This window comes from Aplysia californica, unplaced genomic scaffold, assembly GCF_000002075.1.
Source record: "Aplysia californica isolate F4 #8 unplaced genomic scaffold, AplCal3.0 scaffold00729, whole genome shotgun sequence".
Taxonomy (NCBI): domain Eukaryota; kingdom Metazoa; phylum Mollusca; class Gastropoda; order Aplysiida; family Aplysiidae; genus Aplysia; species Aplysia californica.
The window spans coordinates 151,630-159,562 of NW_004797999.1; positions in this window are offsets into that span (position 1 = coordinate 151,630).

A 7,933-nucleotide genomic window follows, 5' to 3' on the forward strand; every position below is an offset into this window, starting at 1 on the left:
GGAGGAGGAGGAGGAGGAGGAGGAGGAGGAGGAGGAGAAGAAGAAGAAGAAGAGGTGTGAATTGAAACAAACCAAGCATTCCAAGGGGAGTAAGCGCCAAGAGGTAGGCCTCAAACAACGATTTCTCTCCCATCTTTTGGCTTGTGTGACCTTATCTGGAAAAAAATGAACACATATCATGCATAAATTTCAAGTATACTTACACAATTTATCTTCATTTATAACCTCTACGAGCGCGCGGAACACACTAAACATTTTCAGTTGGTAGTAAACTTTGAATTTTGCCCGGGTGGCGGACGAAACCTACTCTTTTCGATTTTAGGACCACCAAGGAATCTTAAACCTGCGCAATTCGCACACGGGTCCTCCAACATTTTTTTCCCATATCGGAAAAAACTAGATGTTCAATCTTACCTACCCTAAGATCGAGGGTGTGGCTGAAAGAAAGCAGTAAGAGGAGTCAATGAGTAGGAGCATAAAGGTAGCTGAAGGAGTGGGCAGCCCAGAGGAGGGGGCTAAAGAGGGTGGGGGAGAGGGGCAGAAAGTGGAGACGAAAGCAAAACATGATAAGAAAGCAGGTAACGAAGATATTTTTCGAGAAAAGAAAAGTTTCGTCACTGTCAGGATTCGAGTCCGGGACCTATAGAATGAGAGGCGAACACCGTACCTCTAGACCACAAGAGCCCTCACTAAATTGGGTATCAAGCGGGCACACAGTTGTTTTTTTCCTAAGGAGTTCCCGGCGAATAATTTTGCTCGGACTCAAACGAAAGTCCTGACATGTCACTAAGTTCTCGTACAGAGGTAAGCGGAACTTTCGCAATGTGATGATACAATATAACAACAATGGTATTCATGTTCACGGTAAAATGTGGGTGACCAGATCAAAACCATTGTCTCTCCCTTCACTTTATTCTCATATCAATCGATTAACTATATTAAATGAAGAGTCGGATTCTCCCAAATTGCTCCCCAAAATTTACACGGATCACTTTTGGTGATTCGCCAAGTTAACAGTTCATAAATATGTTAAATGGAGGCTTTTTTTCCGTGAACTTCGTCTTTTTTGTTCCAGAACGGAAACCATCTTTTGTTTGTGACGACCTAAAATAAAGGAGAGTGAAGCCATATGAAAATACTGTAGATTAGTTGGTTCGAGAGCAGACATGCTATTGTGTAATTATGTGTATTGCTTTTAATGAATAAAGTTAATATCTTATCCCGTTAGATGGCAACTTCCATTTCTGTATGCTACATCCTCAAAATGGGCTTGTGTGTGTATGTGTTGTTGGTTTGTTTGTTTTTTGTGTGTGCTTTTTTCTGAAAGGCAGCCTAATAGATGAATAATCATTTCTTATTCGCTCTTGAATGTTGAGGGTACAATTAAGCTGTGGGGTTGAGCTTTGGTCGTTTCATTTATTTAGCCAGGTTTTTCATGAAGTTTTTTTCTCCTTTTTGTAATTTTTGTGCTTGTTTCTGTGTTTGATGGGGTTTTGTTTTATCTTCGAAATGGCTTGTTTTTAAGTGGAGGTTGGGGGGAGGAGGGTAGTAGAGGCGTGTACACGTATAATATTATGTTTTTATTCCGTCATTATAATTTAATTAATGATGCGTTTCCTTCTTCAAATTTGGTGTTTGAAATAAGCTATGTCTTCTCCAGAAGTTATTTCTTGATGTTATAGCTTGTCTAAGTATCTGTGTTTTATACGTTTTCAGCCCGCTTACTTTCTTTTTATATCCCCCTTCCTGCACACAACTTGTTATCCCTTTAATTCAGACTAAGTATGTTTCCAAACCGAACCGTGTGCACTGGTATGATGAGAATTCATCATCTCTTTGTTCCACACTTCAGCCAGGATAAATGACAAAAGTTAAAAGTAAGACCTCAATCGCAGTTTTTGGCAGCCTATAGTCAATCCTGCTTCATGCTTGTTGTCATCTATATTGCTATTATTTACTGGGAGGGGGGAGGGGTCCTACTTTTAATTATTTTTCTGTACCTCTTTTGTTACTCTGTTTATCACCCCCCTCCTCCTGTCTTTTCTCTTCTCTCTCTCTCAATCGTTTTATCTCTCCCCGGCCCCGCCCTCTCTTTCTCTCTCTCTCTCTCTCTCTCTCTCTCTCTCTCTCTCTCTCTCTCTCTCTCTCTCTCTCTCTCACTCTCTCTCTCTCTCTTTCTCTTTCTCTCCCTATCTCTCTCCCTCTCTTTCCATGTCTCTCATTCTCACGCGCTTTCCATTTCTCTCTTTCTTTCTGTCTCTCTCCATCTATCTATTTTTCCTTTTCTCTGAAACAAGCCTTGAAAGTGAAGTCTGCAAAATATCCTCCTTATTTGGAGACATGAAAGTTCTACAAAGGGTCTATATAGTCAGAGGTGCTAAAAAAACGGACATGTAGTCAACACCTGTTATTTGATTTTTTTATGACATTGAATTCCTGTAAACTAAAGTATACCTTCAAAGACAATATGAATGCATTCACCATCAAATCAAACTTGAAAGCTACTTTAAAGTTTAAAGGGGTAAAAGTTTTACTTTGTTTTCTTACCTTTCACAAACTGTGGTGTTGTCTAAATGTGAACTTGCAAGCAGGTTAACATCCTTAAGGCAGATTCTGAACGGGATAGACAGACCGACAAACAATCGCAGTGTTACCGAGAAAGATGCGGAGACCAAATGAACTTTGATTTTACGTAGATGTTGACCAAAAGAGAAAGAACAAACGAAAAAAAAAGGATGAAAAAATAGAAAGTAGACAATGTTATTTTTCTTTCCGCATACATACGTTGCCAATGCTTTAATTTCATCGACAGATAGCAATTGGAGCAACAATTAATGTCTCCCAATCGCTGATAAATACTGCTCGAAGACACAATGCAAAATTCATTTAATTGACTCAGAATTAAACCAATACTCACCTTGCGGAACTTTGAGACAGGGGGAAGAAAGAGAAAAGAAACCCGTAACAAAAAGAGACACTCCAAACTACCACATCGCCTCTAAATATCGCGAACGACGTCTCTACAACTCAAAACATACTTGAGAAAGATAAACGTCTCCGTGTCATTAAATCCCTCGTCAACAACACACGCGTCAGGTGTTGTGCTATTCAAATTGACAAAAAGCACACGTTCGCTAATCTTATTGTGCTTAGCGATTGCAGAACGATAAGGATCTATAATCTTTACGTAACTGACAGACATAAGTTGACTGACTATTGATTGGCTAAGTGAAAGGAGTAGCGCTCGGTAAGAAAAGGATTATGTTGGTCTCTGGGTGATTAAGCTTAATCTGGCAGCGGTGACCGAGTGGAACGGTCGAATGGTGCAAGTGGAGAACAAATTAATAAGCAGAGCGAGACAGAGAAAGAGATAGAGATTCAGAGATTCAACGGAGGTTTTATTGATTCTGAACCATGGATCGGTACCCTATAGTACATGTATATAATGACTCGGACAATACGCTGAACGGCGCAGCACATCAGATAAAAAAATAAAACGAGTAAGAAAATAACAGTCAGACAGACAGACAGACAGACAGACAGACAGACAGGCAGACAGACAGTGGCAGACAGATGGACATAAGAGTATGAACTGCTGTTTGAGAGTGCTATTTTACGTTGATGTATCTGACAGACAAATAGGCAAAACGAGAAGAAAAAAAAGAGAGCAGGGGAAGGAGGAGGGGTGACATAAAGAGGCAGGAGGAAAGGAAGAGGGGGGGGGCGAGGACAAGGTATGAGTAAGAGAGGAGAGGAGAGGGACAGGGGAGGGAGGTTGGGGTGGGGGATTGCCCCAAAAAAAATTTAATTTTTATCAGCGTCTATTGATAAGGCAACGATGGTACAAAAAGTGTGGAAATGGGGTGGGGGTGCTGTCGTAAACATTATGAGAAGACAAGATCGAAGGAAAGATAAATTCTCTACCCAAAGATGTCTGTATTTTTTTCAAAGAGTCTGGCTCGAGATAAAGAAATAATAGAAGACAGACAAGATGTCAGACGGTTTAGACAATTGAATAGATATATTATAGCAATGCTAAAAAAATATGAAGTGCAGTTTGAGGGTGCTATTTTATGTTAGCTTTTATGCTTTTTTTCACTTTTACATGGATTATGTAGCATACAAGTGACATACCTGCACACAATGTTAACTAAAAGTTGCACTTCAACCTTTATATTTGACGTGCAGTTGGGTAGCAGGGCATATTATAATTTCTTTTCTGCCCTTCTGTCATTCTGTTATTTTTGTCTGTCCATTTTGCTTCGTCCTTGCACTCAAGGGGCCTTGTCGCGTTGATGTGCCTGTCTTTTTTCAAATTATGCTGAAACCTCTGTACATACTCCCTCATTAGATCTGATGTGCCGAGTGCCCTCCTGAAATGTCAAAAAATGACTTCTGTCATTTTTAAATTATACGGAACAATTTACTCCACGTATCATAATAATTTGTTGACCCCTACCGCTCACGCACCGTGCCCTTTTCCTAGCATCATGTCATTGTATTCAACATTATTACCTCAGACCCGTTAAATGGGGATATTTTGAAGGTTATAACCCGTAACTTATCACTATGTGTCTGTAAAAACGACCCAAATGTCGGCATAGTACGTTTCGCTGTAGAGCTCAACATGTGTAAAATAAACACCCCGCAAACAAACGAACAAGCAAACAAACACACAAACGAAACAAAACAAACGAAACAAATAAATTGAAAAGACAATCCTAGGACATAATGTAGTCCTTGCAAATGTTGAATGCGAATATCCGTTTTTATATTGTTATATGATGTTGCACGGGAAAGATGCAACAGGATTTGACAGACAAGTGTTTTAAAAAGAAATTAATAGACATGAAAATGTGACGCCAAGAAATCTATTTTAAAAAACAACTCTTACTTAATTATCTTTCTCCTTCCGTATCTTAATGTTTTGTAACACAAAATTGATCTTTCCTCAATTAAAAAAACAAACAAACAAGACAACGTAATCAAGAGTTATAAGGGGAAACAAAATTAAGGCCAAACATGAGCCGTAGATAAAACTTGTTAATAGAGAGTAAAATATTAAGAAAAGAAGTTGAGATAAGACAGATACGTAGGTTGATAGGATCACCAAATCACCCGTCAACCACACATTCCTCAAAAATACTCGAGACAATTAAAAACTTTATAAATATTAGTATTTTTTCATCATCATTTATTGTTTTCTTTGCTTTATCAGAAACCTCAACAATCCCAATTCTCGTCTGTGGTGACAATTGGGTCGTTTTCACAATGAAACTCGGGCGTACATTTTTTTCTTTTTGATTTAGACTAGATTATGACCAAATGCCAACGTGCCAATTTTGCACCGTACAAGCATAAAAAGGACAGGTCAAGACTCCTATCAAGCGATTAGGCGTGTGTGCTTTAAAGAAACAACACCATAACCTTTCAAAGACGCTTTTTTATTTGTGCACATTTGTGTGTGCGTTTTGTGTGTGTGTTTGTGTGTGTGCGTGTGTGTGTGTGTGTGTGTTTGTTTGTGTGTGTGTGTGTGTGTGTGTGTTTGTGTGTGTGTGTGTGTGTTTGTGTGTGTGTGTGTGTGTGTGTGTGTGTGTGTGTGTGTGTCTTTGTGCATGCGTTTGTGAGCGGGGAGGGGATGAGAGAGAGAAAAAGAGAGAGAGTTAAAGAGAGTGGGAGTAAAAGACAGACAGACAGACAGACAGACAGACAGACAGACAGACAGACAGACAGACAGACAAACAGACAGACGGACAGACAGACAGACAGACTGACACACATACACACATACAGACAATGACAGAGAAAGAGAGAGAGAGAGAGAGAGAGAGAGAGAGAGAGAGAGAGAGAGAGAGAGAGAGAGAGAGAGAGATGGGGTTGGTAATGAGAGGGGGGAAATGCGAGCTTTATAGCTGGCATAAATAGTATGTATTCATTTCAATTGAAGCAGAGACGAGAACAGAGCAATAACAACAGCATGAACAAACACAAAAAGAAAAAAACTGTGACAAAGATAGCAACAGCATTTGCAAACAGCAGCAATAGCATCATCAGTAATGATACGTTATCCCAAAACAAAACAATTCTAGCAGCATCAACCTGGCAAAGGAACACTATTGTATCACGGCACGGTAGAATCAGGCGCTCATCAATTTTTGAGCATGTGCGGGTCACTTGTATTATTTTGCCTCTCTTTTGACGTAATAGTACCCACCTGTCTTGAACAGAAGTCATGACATCTGAGTTGTGTAAGGAGATGGGGATCGCCAGGTGCCTGAGGTTACACACTAAGCGAGAAAATGGCCGCCAGACTTTGGTGATTACCAAAGCTTGAGCCTCTTTAAAAACTACAAATGTGTATTTGTTGTGCCCTTGATCAAGTTTATTTTAGAAAAATCCACACAGAAAAGTGTAAACATCGTTGAAAATTGCCCCACCACCCAACAGGCGAAAATAATAAAAATAATGTCGATGTCTTCGATTTCATTATGTTGACGAGCGCTTGAGTTCACCACGACGCCACACCAAATTCAATGCGTTCGCTTGTTCACCCATTGCCATTTGCCTCCTGCACTCAATAGCATTGTCAGAGTTATTCACCCCTAATCATCCCAGTTTTCTCATGTCCTGCTGACTTAGTGGATTGTCATGCCTCTGGATTTTGTACAGTTGCTAAAACAGAAAAGTTATCAAATATGTTGGCCTTTTTTTCTCATTTTAACACCAGTCTTACAATTACCTTTCAAGACATTCAACGTAGCTCATTGCCCTCCTATCTTCCCTTTTTTTCTCATTTTAACACCAGTCTTACTATTACCTTTCAAGACATTCAACGTAGCTCATTGCCCTCCTATCTTCCCTTTTTTTCCATTTATTAGTACTAAAAATTATGTTCTTACAGTCCCGAGTTCGTTTAGTCAACTCTCAATCATTGATAAAGCTGCTGAATGTGATGCAGTGGGCAACTTTTTTGCCGTCACTAGCAGAGAACGTCAGTTCGATTCCCGAGTGGGGAAGTATTTTTATCCACTCTGTCTCCGCCTAATTGTCAAGATGTTGTACCTTAAACGGGGTGCCCATTCGGGGATAGGGTCTGGTCGGGGCGGTTTGCTAGCCAGATTGAGGGCGCAAAGCGGCTATCGTGGCATAAGCTGATCGCGCCCGACTAGTCGACTCAAAAACAAACGTGTTTGTTTTCAGTTGCAGGCGATCGAGTCGGGCGATCGGCCCGATCCAGCTGTAGTGGGTACCCGTATTGGCTTTCAGGCTACGAGTGAGGCGACCTGACCCGATCTCATCTCCAATGGGCACTCTGTATTAGTGTGCCCAGGCTGCACATATATGTAGTATCTTGTTCTTTGTCTTGGGATGTTGTTTACCTCTCAGCCCAGGTTGGCCCCGACAGGCAGGGTAGGAAGCCCACCTTCTTAACGATCTAAATTGTATTGATGACGCTGTAAAAATACCATAATTAAAACAAAGGCAGGAACACGGATTAGAGTCCTAGAACTTGCTGGTAAACCTTTAATATGCAACTAAACAGTAGACGAAAACATTTAAACTGAGAGATGGACATGGTTTTTTAAAAAGATATTTAATGAGCAAAAGTAGCTTTGTCTGCTTTAGACACACTGGACTATTTCTTTAGACGATTTTGTTTCATTATTTAAAGACGTAGCTTACTCATGTCTGATCAGGGACAGTCAAAAAGGCAATGTTTTGCTGCACATTTTGAACAATCATACACAAGTCAGAAACACGAACTTGTATATGTCATTGTGTGCATATTGCTGACAGCCTTTCTAAGATCCAGATGAATTTATAACGAAGTTTTGCTGTTTTTAAGAGCCCTATACGCGCTTCCCCATGGTCAGAATAGGAGTCCTCAGTGAGTCAAGTGCAATTATTGTGCTAAAGGGAATCTCATGGACGG